Genomic DNA, 22887 nt, shown 5'->3' with positions numbered 1-22887 from the left:
CCAAGCCTTCAACCGGTGGTGGAACCCATCGAGTTGCTGAAACAATTAAAAGAAAAGGAATCAGTAACAACATGGGGTGATCTTTGACTAGAAGAAGAGACAAACAATGAATTTATGAGTACGGTTCCACAACTCCGGAAAGGATGAAACCGTGGCCGGAATGATGTCTTTGGTGGCGAATGCAACAAACTGTTCCATCCATCCACGGTCGTTATCTTCATCCATGCTGGTTAGCAGAGCATGGTGGCCATTTCTGTTGAAGTTTATCACTCCCTCGCGAAAAATCTTACGAAAATAAAGGTTCACTAATCGGGCTAGGGTTAGCTCCTCTCCCGTCTCCTGGCACAAACACTGAAGACAAGCGACTATCCTTCACACAGAAGGACTTACTTGTTCCAAGCACACCTGGTAGCGGATGAAGAACTCCACAATAATGAAACCAAGCTCCTCACTCAAAGAGAATGGCCCCAAAATGAAGGGATACGTATAAAAATACGTGAAACCCTTCTTGGGGAAGGTTATCCTCTCCGCTAGATCAGGTGAGATAATGTCTAAATCTTGGCAATGATAGTCTTCCTTCATAGAGGGAATGCTGAAAGGACAGATGGAAGAATGGTACACGCCAACGGCCCACGTACGAGGGTTAGCAAAAGAAAACTTCTCTTCGAAATCTTTAGTTATGACAAGACTCTTTGGGATGATGGTGCTCACCGTAGGAGGAGCAACATCATCGGCTTTACCTTTGTTCTTTGAGAAACTGTGGTTCTTAGAAGAAGAAGCCATTTTTATTAGAAAGGAAGGTAGAGTTTCTCTGAAGAAGAAGGTTAAAGAAAGGATGAAGACAAAGTACGAGTTGAGCAAAGAGAGTTTGGAGAATTAGGAAGTGTAAATGAACAAGTTTGATGCGTATAAATAAATGAATAGGTGGCTAAAATCGTGGCCATAATTACCTCGATAACCGGCAAAGGTGATGATGAATCGTGGGATGACGTGTGTCACGGCTCAAAATCCATAAAGGTCGTGATGGCGCCGGACACCACTATCAGGCAAGCTAACAATAATTACTTAATTGGGTTCTCATTTTATTATTTTTGAAATCATATTTTCCTTCAATTTAAATAGTAAAGAGTGGGAATTTACAGATTAAATAATAATACTTTTAACAAATTCAATACAGAACAACCCATAATTACCCCAAAACCCGGTATCACAAGTGTATGAGCATTAACTAGGAAGAATAAAATAAAATACACCAACTGCCCAGAATACAAATTGGATATGCAAATGTAAATACTCTAAAGGAGACTCTGCTGGCAGCGGGTCGTAATATGGAATGCAGCTCACGTAAGTCCCCGCATGCATACACGCCTCTGCTCTCACAAGGCCACTAGGCATATATGCACCTGCACAAAAACATATACAACAAGTGTAGTATGAGTACGTAAGCAACGTGTACCCAGTAAGTATCTAGCCTAACCCCAGAGAAGTAGTGACGAGGGGTCGATATCGACACTTACTAGTGGTCCAATAATATCATGTACAGTAAAGAGGTAAGTAAATATGAAGCAACATAAATAAATGAGATAAACAAGTATAGATTATGTGGTACGAATACCCCTCTTTACGAGGAGCTCGAGCTCTCCATTTGGAAATTTCCCTCCTTAACCGGAGCATATATATGAATATAGTGGATCTCATCAGATAGATTTTCATAACCCAAATCGGGAAAACTTATAGATACTCTGGATTCTTGCCAAATATTATGCACGATTCCATGAGGATATGATATAGAAAATGCCGAGGCGTATGTCCCGATCCAACATAATAATAAATTGTGCACTGCTGAGGGTCGAACGGAGCGAACCATAGATGCACGTATTTAACCTGCCGAGGCGAACGACCAGCTCCCATGAGAGTGTGGTACATAAATCCTGCCGAGGCGAACGGCCCGATCCCATAAGAAGTGAAATAAAAATTTCTGCCGAGGCGAACGGCCCGATCCCATAAGAGTAAGAAGCTTTGACGGGTCCTTGACCCCACTCACGAATAAACGTGTGAGTTGTAATTTCTTTAACAAAAACCTTTCAATGAAGTATATATATATATATATATATCACGAAAACATGACAATAACATGAATGTAGCTACGTACAAGCTCTCGTCACCTCGCGCGTACGTAACCCCCACAACAAGTAGCACACATCCATATATAACACCTAGGGGTAATTTCCCCCTCACAGAGTTAGACAGGAGACTTACCTCGCTCCGAAATTCCATAACCGGCTCCAAAGCCTCTCTAACACCTCAAATCGATGCCCGCCGATCCAAAACTAGTCAAATAAGATGCAGCCCAATCAAAATGTACTCTAATATTCATATTTAATCAATTTATAACAACTTCCATCTCCGCTCGAACAATTGATAAAGCAACCCTCGGGCCCACATGCCCGGTTTCTGAAAATTTTCAAAGACAAACACTACCCATAGCACTACGAACTCCAATATATAATTTATTCTCAATTCCATGCCCAAATTCGTGATCAAACTCCAAGAATACCAATTTCTAGGTTTTTCTTCATAATCCCAAATTTCTACAAATTTTCATGTTTAAATCTATATATAAACCAAGTATTTAACTTGCAATAGGTGGGAATCACTTACCTTGACATAGATGATGAAAATCTCCCCTTGAAGCTCTCCAAAAATCGCCCAACCAAGGGAAAAATGGGAGAAAAATGAGCCAAGTCCGGTTCTTAAAGAACCCTTCTGCTCAGCGACTCCCGCACATGCGGTCTCGCAGGTGCGGTCAAAGTATCGCACCTACGCATGCCCTCTGCCCAGCACATTCTGCACCTGCGATGCCAAACGCGCCCCTGCTGTCTCACACATGCGGAGACCTTCCGCTTTTGCGACTCCAGCTGCCATCTCGCATTCCGCTTCTGCGGAGCTTTCCTCGCATCTGCGGGCTCGCAGATGCGGAAACATCCTCGCATCTGCGGCCATCCAAACTTCGTCCAGATGTCGCTTCTGCGACCCAATCGCTACACCTGCGGGCTCGCACCTGCGACCCTATTCACGCAGGTGCGATTGCACCAAGTATCAGCTGGCTCAGCCCTTCTTCCAAGTCCAAACTCGGTCCGTTAACCATCCAGAACCCACCCGATGTCCTAGGGACCTCAACCAATTATACCCACAAGCACTAAAACACAATGCAGACTTAGTCGAGCCTTCAAATCTCGCCAAACAACATCAAAATCATGAATCACCTTCCAATTCAAACTTAATTAACTTTGAAATTCCAAACTTCTACAATCGATACCGAAACTTATTAAATCACGTCCGATTGGCCTCAAATTTTGCAAGTCATAATTGACATTCGAGGCCTACTCACGCTTCTGGAATCGGAATCTGACCCCGATATCAAAAAGTCCACTCCCGGCCAAACTTTCCAAAAACCTCCAAATTTTTATTTTTCGCCAAATGACCCCGAAATGACCTACGGACCTCCAAAACCACTTCCGGGCGCGCTCCCATTACTAGAATCATCATACAGAGCTATTCCCATACTCGGAATCCCAAACGGACATCAATAACATTGAAATGCACTTCAACCCAAATTTAGGAAATTCTTCCAAAAATGTCAACTTCCATAATAGGCACCGAAACTCTCCCGAGTCATCCAAAACCCGTTCCAGGCATACGCCTAAGTCCAAAATCATCATACGAACCTGTTGGAACCATCAAATCCCGATTCCGAGGTCGTCTACTCAAAAATCACACATTAGTCAATTCCTCCAACTTAAGGCTTCCAAAATTAGAATTTTCTTTCCAAATCAATTCCCAACTGCCCGAAATTAAATTCGAACCATGCGTACAAGTCATAATACCTAAAGTGAAGCTTCTTAGGGTCTCAAACCGCTGAATGACGCGCTAGAGCTCAAAACGACCGGTCGAGTCATTACATTCTGTCCCACTTAAACATACGTTCGTCCTCGAACGTGCTAAGAACTGCTCTAGAGTTGTCCAAAATCATTGTGTAACACCTCGTACACCTACACGTGCTACCACAACCCAGTTGAGCACATTTTCTCGAGCAAACCTAAAAATCCTCCTTTTTATCTAGTCAAATAAGCCTTAGAGGTAAATTCCAACATCTGAAATTCTCTACCAGGTCTGTTTCCAACATACGAAGACCATATCCATCACTACATCATGTACCAACACATGACTGTATACCCTTACTGAATTCTTACCATGCACCGCGTAACTCATTTGCCTAAGGCAATCTTTCCAAGGCACAATAGCTAAAATTTCCACTGACCCGAAGCCTGTGGTGTACCTCATGACCAATTAATCCTTGCTTTAACTCTCGCAATACTGCCACGGCAGAGGATATGTGTAGAACTCATAACCACCTGCCGAATCACAATTTATGGAGTCTCTCCTCTCGACAAGAACCATTACCTCATTATGGACTGAATAACAATATTTACTCTTTAATATGCTTCATATAAATCTGATCGCACTAATCCCAGGTCCAATAATCTCATCTCACCCAATACAAGCTGCTCAGGCAATAAGCCAACTCAGACACTGCTAAAAATCTCGTATGATGCCACAATGTGCCAACAAGCTACAAACTCGACTGTGATACATAAGGAAAAACGAACTCTGGAAAGAACTACTCAACCCACGTAACTAATTAAATAACCCAAAGTATGTTATGAACCTTCCTCAGGAAATGAGAAGCAAAACATGCAATAATAGATATGTGACACTGTACTCAATAACACACTATTGCGGCGTGCAAATCCACACATGATACCGTTGCGGCGTGCAACCCGATCCAACCATGATACCCGTGGCGGCGTGCCACCCGATCCCAATAACATATCCATGGCAGCGTGCCACCCGATCCAACCATATACCCGTGGCGGCATGCCACCCGACCCACACATAATAATCTAAAGAAAACACACATTGAGCCATAACGCTTATACTCACGAAATGCCCGAATATCAACCATAAGCACGCCAAGTGCATAACACAAATCCTGGGGAGACAGGTAGCATCACGCGCTACAAAACTCAAGCACAACTAAGGTGCGATATATGACCGGCATCTCGAGAGCCATCCTGCTCACACCATAAAGCACACGGGACCTCAAGACGAGTGCGAATAATCAAACCACCTCACAACCCACCTGGTATAATATAGATTACACGGAATAGCTGACGACATAAATAATATCCAAGGCCCGAAGACCCTTCCGAAAACAATGCTATGCTGAGATGAGCACATCTAGCCTGATATAGAGCCCACATTCACATTTAGATCCATCCACGAACCTCAAACCGATTCTGATCATACCATGCTTGGCTAAATAGCCTCTCAAGGACCCACAATGACCTATTCATGACACATAAGAACAACCGTCAAATCCGGAACAAACTTTCACATTCCACAACCAAATGAACCAAGCGCCCTTCAGGCATAAATTCTCACATTAGCGATAGTACCAAATCTCTATACTTGGTTCCAACCTTTAATAAATCAGGTGACTACATGTCACACTTATGCAATCTTCCCGTGGGATACACTCCCACGACCCTCCGCACCAGGTAACAAGTCTGCACATCCATACCACCTATCACATTAATGCTGTAAAGCAAATCAAGAGGTCGTAAATTAGTACACAAAGCCTCTTACACAGGACACCGATCTCAGGTGGCGCTAAAGACAATACCAGCTTACTCTAAACATCTGAATTCTTCCCTAATCATCCGAGCTCGTGACATCCTTGTCAACACTAAACCGCAACCTTGATCCTCAGCTTCCAATTTCCCATGCCTCTCACTGCACCTAACATGCCAATACGTGAGAGTACCATAATTCTACCATAACCCCTAACCCACTAATAGGATAAACACATCATCATATAGAAACCTTTTACTTAATTCATTTCAGGAGAACCATTGCAACACGTAACTAAATTCCCAAACCGCAGAAAATACAACCTCATGTCATGATCTAAACTGCCATAACTCTTCCGGAAATCCATTTACATAACAAAGCCATACGAATAGAATACCTCCCAAATCAACCAAGTTGTGGTGGCGCTCAAGCCCAAGTGTACAACTACAAACTACATGTATAACTTCACGCTGGAGAAACTAGCCACTGCCATAACCGTGCTGATTCAACCATTACCAACCGAGCCACTTCTTCTAATTTACTCGGGACTTGCCCTAGAAATAATGATAGCTCCATTCAAAACATCATGAACCCAAATCCGCACTCATCCTGAGTGACCTTATTTCTCGAGACCACGTTGTCTCCAAAACCCACAAACCATCCCATACCCTTCTTATGAGCATATTCGCATCTTCAACTGGTACACTCATTCTGAAAATCCCTCTATAAATCTGAAGTTATTTTCTCCCATTCCTCCAATGCCACACCGCAGACCGAAGATAACGCAGAACACTCCAAGCCACTTTTCATAATCCACTGCAAAAGCTCAATACTTAACCATACTATTGGCTCGAAATCCTTGGGCATCGCACTTTGAATATTTTAAATCTACTAGGACCGTTGTTGAGAGTCACCCACTCTGACTTGGTCCCGAATATAATCAAACCCCAAGGCTCTGCTAGCACATGAACACCCTCTCAAAGAAGCACCCAGCTGAATCGCTTTTCTTGTAAGTCACATCTACACAAAGCATAAACTCTTAGTCTTCCCAAAGCCTGAACATGAATCGATAAGGCCAATTACAGCACACATTCCTCAAATCCTTTGCTCAAATTACCACTGATGTTCTCTTTCGTTAGTCGTAATAACCCACCAATATGCCGATAACCAGAACCCTCACTAGTAGATAACCATACAATCAAATCGTAGTCGGTGGGGCTCTCCCATTTAAGCTTGAAGCTACAATTTAATAACCGTGGAACCTACCAAGATTCTATCTTCTTCCTTGACATGACCTCGCGCAATCGACCTGCCAAATTCCTCGAACTGTTAACTATTTCATGAACGCTCTGAATCACTAGCCACATTTACATATTCGACCTCTTACCGGATAGCCAGTAAAATTCTTCATAGAAGCTTCGTCAACACCACACGACCGCTAACCTGCTCACAGGAGAAAACCCACATGTGGAAACTACATGCCGACATCTTCCAACAGCACTGCATCGAGTACAATTACTACGAAATCAATAAACCACCCTGAGCTCGTGCTCATTCACCGGCTGTACAAGTCCGTTCACTCCCCATGGACATCAACTAAATATGCAACAATACATTCCAATCCAAAGTCATATTGTATCCTTCTTCATATCATGTAACTCCTTTCTGTCGTATCCAACCATTCTCCGTATAGCAGCCAATATTCCAAATTAAGTTCGTAGACTTAGTCACTGTCCACCATGAGTTCCAAATCACTCTAAACTTTCCTCAACACGTGTAGCTATCCTACCACAGAATCCCTATGCTACTCTGTCACTCTCCCACTTTGGTCAAACCCTCTCATTTAAGCAACTACCCGACTTTTGTTTCTCACACTTGGCCTTCTAGAAACTTAACCTTTGCAAGACACCTCTCACATGTCCTTCCTCATCCCCCACTGCCCAGTTGTTGCCTTAACTCAATATCTATCTCTCTATCACTTGAACCAATAGATTGCTACCAACTTTAAACCTCCCCGAACCTCATCTTCCTTAAACCCTCAACACCCAGACCACTAATTAAGTCCTGAACCACCGCACACTGCGATCTCTGACAGCCGCTTCCCCGGCACTATTTCACACTACCCTACCCCGAAGGCAAATTGATAAAGACCATAACACCGGCGAACTTAACACATTCAATCAAGGGCGACGATACCACATCACAGATGAAATTCCACTATGCTCGAAATACTAAGTCTCATTACTCCGTCTACCCAAACCTGAACATTCATAGTCCGATTGCCTTTCCTTCGCCAGAAATAAAATACTGGATCTCTGAATCATGCACTGAGTAAACCTCCTTCCAAATTATTCACTGCTTCGACGCATATACAAGCATCCTACCATTACACAAATACGGTGTGATAGCAACGCACGAATCGTCATAACAATCAATGCCAAACCTCAAAACCCTAGGTAATATGAATACTGAGTTGCAACAACAGAACGGCCTTCCGTAAGGCGATGACAATAGCCCAATCAAATACGCAGGGAGAAACATCCTGCACCACATCTGTAGTACCATTAAAATTTCTCGATTCTCAATTTATAATAAGTGCTTCACGTCTCATAAGACTGAATAGGAAGGGAATAAAGGCATAAGCCACAAAGGAATCGAATCGCACGTTGTGGAATCAAAAAGGAAAGTGCTCCTAACAGTCTCGTAGCCTCTCGAAGATAAGTACAAATGTCTTTGTACCGATCCGTAAGACTCTACTAGACTTGATCATGACTCGTGAGACCTAAATGGACCTAGTGCTCTGATACCATATTGTCACGACCCAAAATCTATTGAGGCTGTGATGGCACCGGACACCAATGTCAGGCAAGCCAACAATAATTACTTAATTGGGTTCTCATTTTATTATTTTTGAAATAATATTTTTCTTCAATTTAAATAGTAAAGAATGGGGATTTACAAAGTAAATAATAATACTTTTAACAAATTCAATACAGAACAACCCATAATCACCCTAAAACTCGGTGTCACAAGTGCATAAGCATTAACTAGGAAGAATAAAATAAAATACACCAACTACCTAGAATACAAATTGGACAGGAAAATATAAATACTCTGAAGGAGACTCTGCTGCCTAGGGGTCGTAATATAGAATGCAGCTCATGTAAGTCCCCGCATGCATACACGCCTCTGCTCTCACAAGGCCACTAGGCATATATGTACCTGTACAAAAACATATACAGCAAGTGTAGTATGAGTAGGTAAGCAACGTGTACCCAATAAGTATCTAGCCTAACCCCAGAGAAGTAGTGATGAGGGGTCGACATCGACACTTACTAGTGGTCCAATAGTATCATGTACAGTAAAGAGGTAAGTAAATATGAAGCAACATAAATAAATGAGATAAGCAAGTATAGATTATGTGGTACGAATACCCCTCTTTACGGGGAACTTGAGCTCTCCATTTGGAAATTTCCCTCCTTAACCGGAGCACATATATGAATATAGTGGATCTCATCATATAGATTTCCATAACCCAAATCGAGAAAACTTACAGATACTCTGGCTTTTTGAAAAATATTACGCGCGATTCCTTGAGTATATGATATAGAAAATGCCGAGGCGTACGGCTCGATCCATCATAATAATAAAATTGTACACTGCCGAGGGTCGAACGGCTCGAACCATAGATGCATCTATTTAACCTGCCGAGGCGAACGACCCGCTCCCATGAGAGTGTGGTACATAAATCCTGCCGAGGCAAACGGCCCGATCCCATAAGAAGTGAAATACAAATTTATGTCGAGGCGAACGGCCCGATCCCATAAGAGTAAGAAGTTTTGACAGGTCCTTAACCCCACTCACGAATAAACGTGTGAGTTGTAATTTCTTTAACAAAAACCTTTCAATGAAGTGTGTGTGTATATATATATATATATATATATATATATATATATATATATATATATATATATATATATATATATATATATATCACGAAAACATGCCGTAGGAGGAGTAAAGTTATTTGGTGACTAATCGTGAACTCGTGAAGTCTCTACAATAACAAGTCTAGTCTCAAGTAGTAATGTAAAACAGATGAATTTAATAGGAGAGACTGCTCAAATAATACAGTCATAGCATGATATGAACCTAAGCCTACCTGGACAACAACATGAATGTAGCAACGCACGGGCTCTCGTCACTTCGCACGTACGTAGCCCCCACAACAAGTAGCACACATCCATATACAACACCTAGGGGAATTTCCCCCTCACAGAGTTAGACAAGAGACTTACCTCGCTCTAAAATTCCATAACCGGCTCCAAAGCCTCTCTAACACCTCAAACCGATGTCCGCCGATCCAAAACTAGGCAAATAAGATGTAGCCCAATCAAAATGTACTCTAATATTCATAATTAATCAATTTATAACAACTTTCAACTTCGCTCGAACAATTGATAAAGCAACACTCAGGCCCACGTGCCCGGATTTCGAAAATTTTCGAAGACAAACACTACCCATAGCACTACGAACTCCAATAAATAATTTATTCTCAATTCCATTCCCAAATTCGTGATCAAAATCCAAGAATACCAATTTTTAAGTTTTTCTTCAAAATCCCAAATTTCTACAAATTTTCATGTTTAAATCCATATATAAACCAAGTATTTAACTTGCAATAGGTGACATTCACTTACCTTGACATAGATGATGAAAATCTCCCCTTGAAGCTCTCCAAATATCGCCCAACCAAGTAAAAAATGGGAGAAAAATGAGCCAATTCCCGTTCTTAAAGAACCCTTCTGCCCAGCGACTCCCGCACATGCGGTCGATTCACCGCATCTGCAGTCTCGCAGGTGCGGCCAAAATCTCGCACCTGCGCATGACCTCTGCCCATCACATTCTGCACCTGTGATGACAAATGCACCCATGCGGTCTCGCACATGCGAAGACTTTCCGCTTCTGCGACTCCAGCTGCCAGCTCGTATTCCACTTCTGCGGAGCTTTCCTCGCATCTGCGGGCTCGCAGATGCGGAAACATCCTCGCATCTGCGGCCATCCCAGCTCCGTCCAAATATCGCTTCTGCGACCAATCGCCGCACCTGCGGGCTCGCACCTGTGACCCTATTCACGCAGGTGCGATTGCACCAGGTATCAGCTGCCTCAGCCCTTCTTCCAAGTCCAAACTCGGTCTGTTAACCATCCGGAACCCACTCGAGGACCTCAGAACCTCAACCAATTATACCCACAAGTCCTAAAACACAATGTGGACTTAATCTAGCTTTCAAATCATACCAAACAACATCGAAATCACAAATCACCTTCCAATTCAAACTTAATGAACTTTGAAATTCCAAACTTCTACAATCGATGCAGAAACCTATCAAATCACGTCCGATTGGCCTCAAATTTTGCACACAAGTCATAATTGACATTACGAACCTACTCACGCTTCCAAAATCAGAATCCAACCTCGATATCAAAAAGTTCACTCCCGGTCAAACTTTTCAAAAACCTCCAAATTTCCATTTTTCGCCAAATGACCCCGAAATGACCTATGGACCTCCAAATCCACTTTTGGACGCGCTCCCAATACCAGAATCATCATACGGAGCTATTTCCCGACTCGAAATCCCAAAGGGACATCAATAACATTGAAATGTACTTCAACCCAAATTTAGGAAATTCTTCCAAAAATGCCAACATCCATAATAGGCGCCGAAACGCTCCCGGGTCATTCAAAACCTGCTCCGGGCTTATGCCTAAGTCCAAAATCATCATACAAACCTGCTGAAACCTTCAACTCCCGATTCCGAGGTCATCTACTTAAAAATCACACTTTAGTCAATTCCTCCAACTTAAGACTTCCGAAATTAGAATTTTCTTTCCAAATCAACTCCGAACTTCCCGAAATTAAATTCCAACCATGCGTACAAGTCATAATACCTGAAGTGAAGCTGCTCAAGGTCTCAAACCGCTGAATGACTCGCTAGAGCTCAAAATGACCGGTCGAATCGTTACAACACGTGTTCGAGGCATTAAATACGGAGAGACATACGTCTAATCAACCGTCAGAAACTTTACAGAGAGGGTCAGAGAATTTTTCGCCAAGAAAGGTATCTCTACCAACTTTCCGGTGACACAAAGTTATGCCACCGGAAAGCAGGGGGACTATCTGTATGGGGTAAAATATGCTCATATTTTATGATCGCATGAGAAAGCGACACGTGAAGCCGAAGACAGAAGACAGTCGAACCCGAAGGCAGTGATCTCGTTTGTCATCGGAGAGAATAATACTCATAAAAGTTAAATAAATGCATGTCATCCGGTAGCATTCAATGAAGAATATTCTATAGCATTAAATGCATGATCCGTTATAGAGAATATGGCATTCATTGCCCACCGTTACATTTTTTTCAATGGCCCTCATAATTGTCATTTAAGAGGGGATTGATCCTAGGACCTTGTTCCCTGGGTGTAACTATAAATAGTGAGCTTTATTATCATTGTCACGTGATGAATTTTCTGACAAGCATACAGTATATTCTATCAAAAACTTAATAACATTTTACTTTTTTACTTATTTATATTGTTCTTACTGCCTCCGGTAGCTCTGCCCGGAACTAAGATATCTGCTGTTTCATTTCAATTTCAAGTCTAGGTCTTACATTTTTGTTTAATTCATATATTATTTTTGGATCAAATTAATTCACTTGTCTATAAATCACGTATAAATTCAACTATCGTTTTACGGGTAAATAATTATATCTTTATCGGCTATTGTTAATCTAAATTGTTGGATGAATGCTATTTAAGTTAATTCTTCTAACATGAATTATATTTGGGCCTTCTAGTCGATTTGCTTTGATTTTTCAATTTAATTCAACTGTCTTCACTTTACTTTGAACACCCATAATGGAAAGAATATATGTTAAAATTGAATAACAATAATAATATTATGATGAAATTTATAAGTATTAAAATTTGAAAATAATGTCTAAATATTGATAAGAATAATTAACATAAAAGTAAAGCTAAGATAATGATAAGAAAAACAATTTACGTTCATAAAAAAGAAACACCATTTTCTTATAATTAAACTAAGCTTTATTCTAACGTTAACGCCAAAAAAGAAATCACTCTCGTGCTGAGCATGCCTGCCTCAATCGAGTTCTTGATGATAAAGCGAGCTTTATTCTAGTGATCTTATTTGGTTTCCAACTCTCGCTTTACACTTGGATATCACCCTCATATGCTATTCTCTAAACTATAAACCTCTAAATAACGCACCAAAACTATTTTCTTATATTAGTCTTAAGGTATTCGCTTTGCGCGTGTACTTATATTAATGAATATATAATTTTTAAAAATTACATGTGTTTTATGTTATTGAACAAATATTAATGAAAAAAAATATAAGTTCCTAAAATAATGAATATTAATCTCACTAACCTAGCTCAATAAAACAAAGAAATTATACTCCACATAAGTTTTTATATGCCTTTATTATGATTTATGAGGCGTGAAATATCTTTGTTACTAAATTCTATAAGCAAATAACACAAAAAATGAGTTTACCACAATTATTCAAAGATAACAAAACAAATTGAAGAATTTGAATCTTTTGATCTTTTAGAAATTTGTGAGTGATGAGGTAGAACTCCTCAAAGAAAAATATGAATCAATATAAAGTTTTAGGTAACTAATATTGAGTTACAAAAAATATATAATACTATATTAAAAAATACAAAGAGCTATCATTTATTGGAGTGAACATTACATAACTTATTTGAACCAAAATTTCAAACAAGAAGATATCAATGAGTCAAACCCTGCAAAATAATCAAATTAAAACAATGTACAAAAGAAATTTCATAAATTATTTTTTGCATGCAAAAAAAAAATCATATCATAGTATAAATTCATCCCAACATAATACGCACATATAAAAAGCAAAAGAAAAGAAGGAGCAAACCAGCTTTCAAGAAGACCAATAAACATAGAGTAAATTTAAGATGATTTCTAATTTTCTTTACTCATCATAAAAAGCAATACACAATTCATCACACGGTGAATTTTCACTAATATGTCATAACTTAAAAAACGGTAGATATATTGCCGATTTCTCTTCATGCCTAGGTTTCAGAACATTAGAAAGAGTAGTAGGGAAGGTATTATAATAATAATATTATCTGGTTCATATAAGTTAAGAATTTAAATAAGGTAAGATATTAATTAATTTTAATGTCCTAAATATTAGGACTTTCTATATAATTCAAATAAGGAAAAATTTAGTAAACAAGAGTTTAGTTAATTTTAAAATTCTAAATATTGGAGAAATATTTAAATGACGATTTTGTTTAGTATGGAATCTATTTTTAAAGAGTAAAAAAGGCGAACAATATTTCGCTAAGGGTATTCATGTATTTAATATAATCAAATTTACGATACGCACGTTGCGTGTGTACCATCTCAATTAATATAAAACTATTATGTTAGAACTTTATTTAAATTACAAAATAAAATTTAAGAAAAAGGTATAATTAAGTTCGTGAAATGATGATTGTTGATCTTAATTAGCTATTCAATAAAAGAAGAAACTCCATTCCATAAAAGTACATTAGTCAACATCTCCGTTAATATATAGCTTAAATCTGATCCAAACTTATATGAGAATCAATTATAGATGCACCAAAAAACTAAGAGGGTGTTTGGATTGGCTTTTAAGCTGGTCAAATCAGTTTTTAAGCTCTTTTTAGTTTTTTTTTCAGTGTTTGTCAAAATCAAAAGGTGCTTAAAATAAGTTAAAAACTGCTTAAAATAAGCCAAAAGCAAGAAATTAGACAATCCCAACTTATTGCTTTTTAGCTTAAAAGTTATTTCCGCTAAAAAGCCTTTTTTTAAAGTCAATCCAAATTTGAGTTGGTTGAAAGAATGAATTCTAATTCTAATTTAACATGGATTCCATATTTTTACTTCTTTTATAATAATATTAATAGTCTTTTCGTCTACCGCATATATCTTATATACTTTTTTTAACGTAATTTTAAATATAATATTTATGTATTTGTTTATCCAAAAAATGGATAGAGTTAAATTTGTACGTAGTTCTAAGGATATGTGGTATAGCTTAATACAAACCGTAAAGATAAATAGAAATATCAAATATGGATTACAAATAGTGCAAAGTAAACAAGGTTGTAAAGAAGATGATTTTTAGGACTAAACAGGTTGAATCAATTTATGAAGCTTAAAAGAACAACTCTTCACTATAAGAGAATATGGTGCTTGAATTACAATGTAAGCAAAAACTTGGTCCTTACAGAAATAATAACCATCCCCTTTATAGTAGAGGGATCTTACTTTAGATATAATTAAAAATACATAGTGGGAGACCCATGATAAATTAACTTTTTTATAATTCCTGCCAGGATTCTCTCCTCTAGTGGGATTGCAACGCTCTTGTCTATGAGTTCGACATTGACTCGATCGGGTTATGCACAATATGTACCGATTGTGCACGTCGGCCCAAGTGATAGCTGGATACTCGATCAGGTTATGCTTCAGTTGCCGTGATGCCGTCGAACTGCGTTCGTTCAAACCTTGAGTGAAAGCTTGAACAGCCCAAACGTCTGTGACTGGTGGCAGGTCCATTCGTTCCATTTGAAAATGAGATACGAACTCCCTTAGCATCTCGTTATCCTTCTGTCTTACCTTGAAAAGGTTTGATTTCCTCGTTGCGACCTTTATGGCCCTGGCGTGTGCCTTTATGAAAGAATCTGCTAACATAGCAAATAAATCAATCGAATTCGGTGGTAGGTTGTGATACCAAATCATCGTTCCCTTCGAGAGGGTCTCTCCAATTTTTTTCAGCAACACAGATTCGATTTCATCGTCCTGCAAATCATTACCCTTGATGGCGCACATGCAAGAGGTGACGTGTTCGTTGGCATCGGTCATTCCGTTATATTTGGGAATTTCGGGCATACGAAATATTTTGGGAATTGGTTTTGGGGCCGCGCTTGAGGGGAAAGGCTTTTGCACGAATTTTTTAGAATCTAACCCTTTTATCATTGGTGGAGCCCCCGGTATCTGGTCGACCCTGAAATTATATGTTTCTACTTTTTTATCGTTGGCTTCGGCCTGCTTTGTGAGCTCCTCGAGTATTTTAGCGATTTCGGGAGTAGTCCCCGATTCTTGCTCATTTGACCTTACTATGGCTGGCTCCGTTCCGTGGGCAATTGCTCGGGGTGGACTGGGCTCTGGCCTACTTGGTAGCTGGGTTTGGCTCTGTAACTGAGCTATCGCTACCTGTTGGGCTTGTAACATTTCAAAAATCATACGCAAGCTGATGCCATTTTCCTCAATGTTATGAGTGTTTCGAGCTGCAGACCGAGTGCCACCGTGAATGCTATTTTCAGGTTCAGAATGTATGTTTGCCTCAATGGCCATATGTGAATTAATATCTATCGGCACTCCGATCCGAGCTCCAACGGCGTTGGCAAGTGGTCTTTCGGTACTGGGTATCAAGTTTTTGTTCTCATCTTGAAGACCAGCTTCGTTGTCGATAGGTATGGCCATTTGATTGGTAGTTAGTCGTTGCTAATCTGAAATCCGAGATACTTTCAGAAATAGGCGCAAAACGGTGTGTTTTTGCAAATTTGTATCAAATAACCATGGTTATCCTTAGCCCCACGGTAGGCGCCAAACTGTTTACCCGAAAAACGGATAGAGTTAAATTTATACGTAGTTCTAAGGATATGAGGTATAGCTTAATACAAACCGTAAGGATAAATAGAAATATCAAATATGAATTGCAAAGAGTGCAAGTAAACAAGGTTGTAAAGAAGATAATTTATAGGACTAAACAGATTGAATCAATTTATGAAGTTTAGAAGAACAACTCTTCACTATAGGAGAATATGGTGCTTGAATTACAATGTAAGCAAAAACTTGGTCCTTACAGAAATAATAACGGTCCCCTTTATAGTAGAGGGGTCTTACTTTAGATATAATTAAAATGCATAGTGGGAGACCCATGATAAATCAGCTTTTTCATAATTCCTGCCAGGATTCTCTCCTCTATGAGCTCGATATTGACTCGAGTTTTCGGTCTTGAATTGAGCTCTCGATCTTGACTTGAGCTCGATTCTTACTCGGATCCTTGCATTGATTCGGGGTCAGTGTTGGTCGATCTCTGAATCATAAGCTCGATAACTTTACTTTGCATCATTGTTCGATTTAGATTCGAGCTTGATAATGATATCGAGCTCGACACTGATTAGTCTCTCGGGCTCGAAGCTTGTTTGTACCATCTTCGGAACCCATCTCAAAGTGTTACTTCGATCTATTATGTTTTGACCTCGATCAATCGTACGAAGGCCGAAATTTATTTTGACCATATACAGATAGTCCCCTCATTTCTCGGGAAGGATGTGGTGAGAAACGATATGATTTTTCAACGGCTCGATCAGATTATAAGCTGACGTTTACATTGGGCTCAACCATGACGCACGTGGTAGTTATCCCATCGATTTAGTCTTTCAAGGCATTTAATGCATGTCAGACGGTGGTCGGCCATCGCTGATACTGAACCGCCATTGCTTTAATCTAAAAATAGCCCTTCTTTTTATCATTTACCACTTTTACATCTTCAATCTTCTAAATTTCCCAAGTTCTTTTTCGTATTCTCTGAGTTTATTCGCAAATCTTTGATTCTTCTTTGCAAAATTCTTCTTCTAAACCACCGAATCTTTGTCACCTTCTTTAAATCCAAAATGGTGAAGACATCAAAAATCGTCCCCCAAAAAGAAAAAGCTTCTTCTTCCTAATCCGCCGCCGACAAAACACCGTTGGATCCACGGCCTGAGGAGTGCGTTCCGGCGGCGTGTGTTCTTACCTCCGATTTCAAACTCGATAAAGGTTCGCCGGTGCCTGGCCGATGTGAGCCCGTATCGAGATATATTTATTCGATAGCCCGGGAGCATATCGAGCGGATAAAAAAAGATTGTAACTGGGAGAACAAAGAAGTGGTAGTGCCGTCTCCCGAAGAGGATATTACTACTCACGTGAGAGGGTTTTTAAGCGTGTATACTTACCCTTTCACGTTAGGTCCTCTCGACCCCGTTATCATAGATTTTTAAATACCTAATAACCCTAGACCAGATACATCCTTCCTTTTGGTGGATTGTTATTTTGATCCGATATTTTGTTAGTAAAATCGAGGGGATGCCTTTCACCCTCGATCATCTTGTCCGATTATACCGTCCTCGCCTTTTTCGAGGAGGGTTAATAAAACTCCAACGTCGAGCTACCAAGGCTCTGTTCTCTAGTATAGACGAGGATAAGGATCAAGGCTGGATGGGCAGATTCGTTCGAGTAAGGACTTCGGACCTAATTCCGACCGAAAAGACGCGTTTTTTCCGAGGAGTGAAACATGAAGCGTAAGTGTAATTCTGTTGTTATCTCCTACTATTTTATCCTTTTATTTCCTTCACCAATATTCTCCTTTTGTGATGCAGCGATTCCCTGGATATCCGGCGCAGTGTACGATCTCAAGAACTGGGTACGTGATCTGGATTCGACCTCCTCCTACGCCGAGCGCTCATGGAACGACTTGTCGAAGGGCCGATGGGAGGCCAAAAATCACGGTAAGCACCTTTCTCATATCTTTTGGTAATTTAAATAAGATGCTTTTCACACACTTTAATAAACAATTTCATGTGTAGGTGTGGGTAAAAATGCAGTTTTGAGGCCCTCATCCTTCGAGGAAGAGGCTTCGGCCTCTGTCCCAAAGCCGGTGAAAGATAATAAGAGGAAAAGAGCCCTCGTCCTCGAAAATCAAAAATCGAAGAAGAGGACGGCTCGTAAGCCGAACAAGAATATCATTCCTTTAACCGTAGAATCAGTTCTGCGTCTGAGGGATGAAGAAGAAGAAGAAGAAGAAGAAGAAGAAGAAGAAGAAGAAGAAGAAGAAGAGAATGATGGGTTTGCGTTGGCGGCCCGAACGAAGAAGACCACCGACGTTCCACAAACAGCTGGATCGATGGTGGTTCATAAGGCTCCGCCTCGAACTGAGAATATATCGGAGAAAGATTTGGGCAGAGTCCCCGAGTTGTTGGAGATCGAAGACGCTTCCCATCGAAGCTAACAGATGGGGGATATGTCTGAAGGGGCTCTTCTCAAATCTTTTTGAACCGAAGAGAATGCCCTATGTGATTCACTTGGGGCAGTAGCAATCGAAGACTCTCCCACCTTCCTTGCTTTTTCCGTAGGGGCGATTCAGGAGGCCCAAGCTTTGGGGGCCCTCAAATTAGATAGACCTCATGATAGAGAGGATCCTTTTTGTGACTTGTTTATCGGTGTCGAGGACACTACCGGTACAAGTGACGCATCAGATCTTTTTCACAGAGTGCAGCAGGCTTTGAATCAGGTAAGCCTTAAATTATATGGCATTACCTTTAAGTTTGCTTTTCTTTTCTAACTTTGTTTCTTCTTTCTTTGCAGGCCACGGCAGTTCATTGAGAATCATGTTCTCGATCCCGAACCGAGCTGCGTCGATACGAGGCCGAGCTTCAACGGGTTACGGAGGAGAGGAACTCCCTAAAACTCCTCTTAGGCTAAAGGGGGAAGAAATAAAAGACCTCCAAGCTGAGTTGGCCAAGGCTCACCAAGATCAAATCGATCTATCCGAGCAGGTAATAATACTTTTAAAAGCCTATGGGCTTGATATCGGAACGATGGCTAATTGTTTGGTCTCACAGCTGCAGCAGCAAATTTAGATAATCGAAAAACTTTGTGAAGAAGTCGATGTGATAAAAGCGGAGTCTTTGAAGTGGAAAGAAGGAATGGACCACTTTGTTGTAGAGAAAGAAACTGCTCGAGCCAAATTGTCATCAGCCAAAAAACAACTTCAAAAAATGAAGGAGAAAGGCTCGGTCAAAGATAGAAGAATAGAGGAGCTCGAGGCTCGGTTGGCCTTTGAACTTGCTAAGGCCGAATCTGACACCGAAAAGGCAAAGGCCGATGCGGATGTACTCATGGCCGTCTATCAGGCCAATGCTGAAGCTGTCCAGGTCCAAGCAAGAGAGGCAGCTGAGACCGCCGATACTCGAGCACATTGGGTCGCTGAACTTGCTAAGTGCCGATATCGAAGGGAGACTCTCGAGGAGATCCATGCTCGAGGTTTTGACCTCACTGAAGAGATTAAAAGGGCCAAAGAACTTGAAGTTGATGCTAAAGCCTTGGTTTCCGATGATGATGATGATGATGATAATGATGATGATGATGGCAGTAAGAGCGGGTCCGAGAACGGGGGGAGCCCGATAGAGAAGAGACCGCTCCTGGGAATAACCAAGAAGCTTAGTCCTTAATTTTTATGTTGTAAACAATCGTGTAAACAATCTTGTATATAGAAAAATATCCCTTTTTACCGACTTGCTTCTGTTCTGTTTCCTATCTTGTGAAGATTTTATTCACGCCTTATGAATATTTTCACAAGGATTTAGGAAACTTGATCAAATTTGGACTTCGTAGCCTTTATAACCGAGTGAGCGCTTACTCAAACTTGAAATAAGGTAGCTCATAGGCTTAGTGGTCGAGTTGAGTGATTGTTTGAATGTGGGCTTACTCAAACTTGAAGTAATGTAGCCCTTAGGCTTATTAGTTGAGTGAGTGATTCGAACTCGAAGTAATATAGCATGTAGGCATAATGATCGAGTGTGTGCTTTCTTGAACTAGAAATAAAAATAGCCCGTAGGATTAGTAGTCGAGTGAATGATTCGAACTTGAAGTAATGTAGCCCATAGGTGTAATGGTTGAGTGAGTGCTTGCTTGAACTTGAAAAAAAATAGCCTGTAGGCTTAGTAGTCGAGTGAATGATTCAAACTCGAAGAAATGTAGCCCATAGGCATAATGGTTGAGTGAGTGAGTGCTCGAACTCGAAATAAAAGTAGCCCGTAGGCTTAGTAATCGAGTGAATGATTCAAGCTCGAAGTAATGTAGCTCATAGACGTAATGGTCGAGTGAGTGCTTGCTCGAACTCGAAATAAAAGTAGCCCGTACGCTTAGTAGTCGAGTGAATGATTCAAACTAGAAGTAATGTAGCCCGTAGGCGTAATGGTTGAGTGAGTGCATGCTCGAACTCGAAATAAAAGTAGCTCGTAGGCTTAGTAGTCGAGTGAATGATTCGAACTCGAAGTAATATAGCCCGTAGGCTTAGTAGTCGAGTGAATGATTCGAACTCGAAGTAATGTAGCCCGTAGGTGTAATGGTCGAGTGAGTGATTTGAATTCGAAGTAATGCAGCCCGTAGGCATAATGGTCAAGTGAGTGCTTGCTCGAACTCAAAATAAAAGTAGCTTGTAGGCATAGTAGTCGAGTGAATGATTCGAACTCGAAGTAATGTAGCCCGTAGGCATAATAGTCGAGTGAGTGCTTGCTCGAACTCGAAATAAAAGTAGCCCGTAGGATTAGTAGTCGAGTGAATGATTCGAACTCGAAGTATTGTGTCCCGTAGGCGTAATAATCGAGTGAGCGCTTACTCGAACTCAATCATGTTTGCATAATAAATCTCGAAATAGAGGAATTTTTCTTGGATATAAGATATCGGTACAGAAGAGAATTTTTCTTTTCAGGTCATTATACATGTGTTCATGTTTTGTATCAGGGCTCGGGCCAACTATATGAGCATGGTTCGTTTTGACCATTTGGCTCTTACAACTTTTCCTATTGGAACCCTGTTGTTACGAAATAACTTTCATGCATCAGAACTTGATATATTTGAGGGCTAATGCCCCATCAGTATTCGGGGTCGATTGTAAAGAGGCCTCGGATACTGTCAAATTGTTTCTAAGTTTAGCACGATCACTGGTTGCCTCATTAAAAACCTTGCCGAAAAACCCATTTGGGATAAAACCGGTCTAAGGGAAAAAGAGTGCAACGCGTGCTTTAAAACCTAGGGCTTCGTATTGAAGGATCCATCCTAGCTCCTGATCGGACTCCTGCAGGGGTTAGTTTCGAAATGTAAACGAATATGGGAGGGTCGTACCTTAGCAGTAGTATTGTTTTAGGTGCGACACATTCCAATTACTTGATAGTTGTTTGCCGTTTATAATGCCGAGCTTGTATGATCCTTTTCCGACGTTTTCGAGAACCTGATACGGTCCTTCCCAGTTCGGTCCTAGTTTTCCTTCGTTTGGATTTTGGGTACTGAGCGTGACTTTCCTTAGCACTAAGTCCCCGAGTTTAAAATGGCGAAGCTTGGTTCGTCGATTATAGTATCTTTCGATTCGCTACTTTTGGGCGGCCAATTGGACGAGAGTAGCTTCTCGTTTTTCATCTGATAATTCGAGGCTAGTTTTCATAGCCTCGTTATTTGACTCTTCTGTTATATACCAAAACCTGACACTGGGTTCCTCGACTTTGACTGGAATCAAGGCTTCAGAGCCATATACTAAGGAGAATGGGGTTGCCCCTGTACTAGATTTTGATATTGTTCGATATGCCCAAAGAACTTCGGGTAGGATTTCTCTCCATTTTCCCTTAGTGTCGTTTAGCCTCTTCTTTAGATTTTGAATGATAGTTTTGTTTGTTGATTCGGCCTGTCCGTTCCCACTGGGGTGATACGGTGTTGATAATATCTTCTTTATTTTGTGGTCTTCGAGGAATTTTGTCACTTAGCTGCCGACAAACTGTTTCCCCTTGTCACACACTATTTCGACGGGTATCCCGAATCAACATACGATATGATCCCAAATAAAGTCTACAACTTCTTTCTCTCTTACTTTCACGTAAGCCCGTGCTTCAACCCATTTATAGAAATAGTCAGTAATAAATAAAATGAATTTAGCTTTATCTGGGGTCGATGGCAGAGGGCCGACGATATCCATTCCCCATTTCATGAATGTCCATGGGGATAGGATTGAGTGAAGTTGCTCTTCGGGCTGATGGATCATTGGTGCAAACCTTTGACATTTGTCACATTTTCGAACAAACTCCTTTGCATCTTTGTCCATATCGATCCAATAATACCCTGCCCTGATTATTTTTCGGACTAATGAATCGGCACCGGAGTGATTCCCACAAGTTCCCTCGTGCACCTCACGTAGGATGTAATCGGTGTCTCTTGGACCCAAGCATACTGCCAATGGTCCATTGAATATCCTTCGATATAGCATTCCATCTACAGTTA

The sequence above is a fragment of the Nicotiana tabacum genome, chromosome 4, assembly GCF_000715075.1.
Source record: "Nicotiana tabacum cultivar K326 chromosome 4, ASM71507v2, whole genome shotgun sequence".
NCBI classification, from domain to species: domain Eukaryota; kingdom Viridiplantae; phylum Streptophyta; class Magnoliopsida; order Solanales; family Solanaceae; genus Nicotiana; species Nicotiana tabacum.
The sequence above is the reverse complement of the archived record's forward strand: the minus strand, read 5'-3'. Positions refer to the sequence as shown.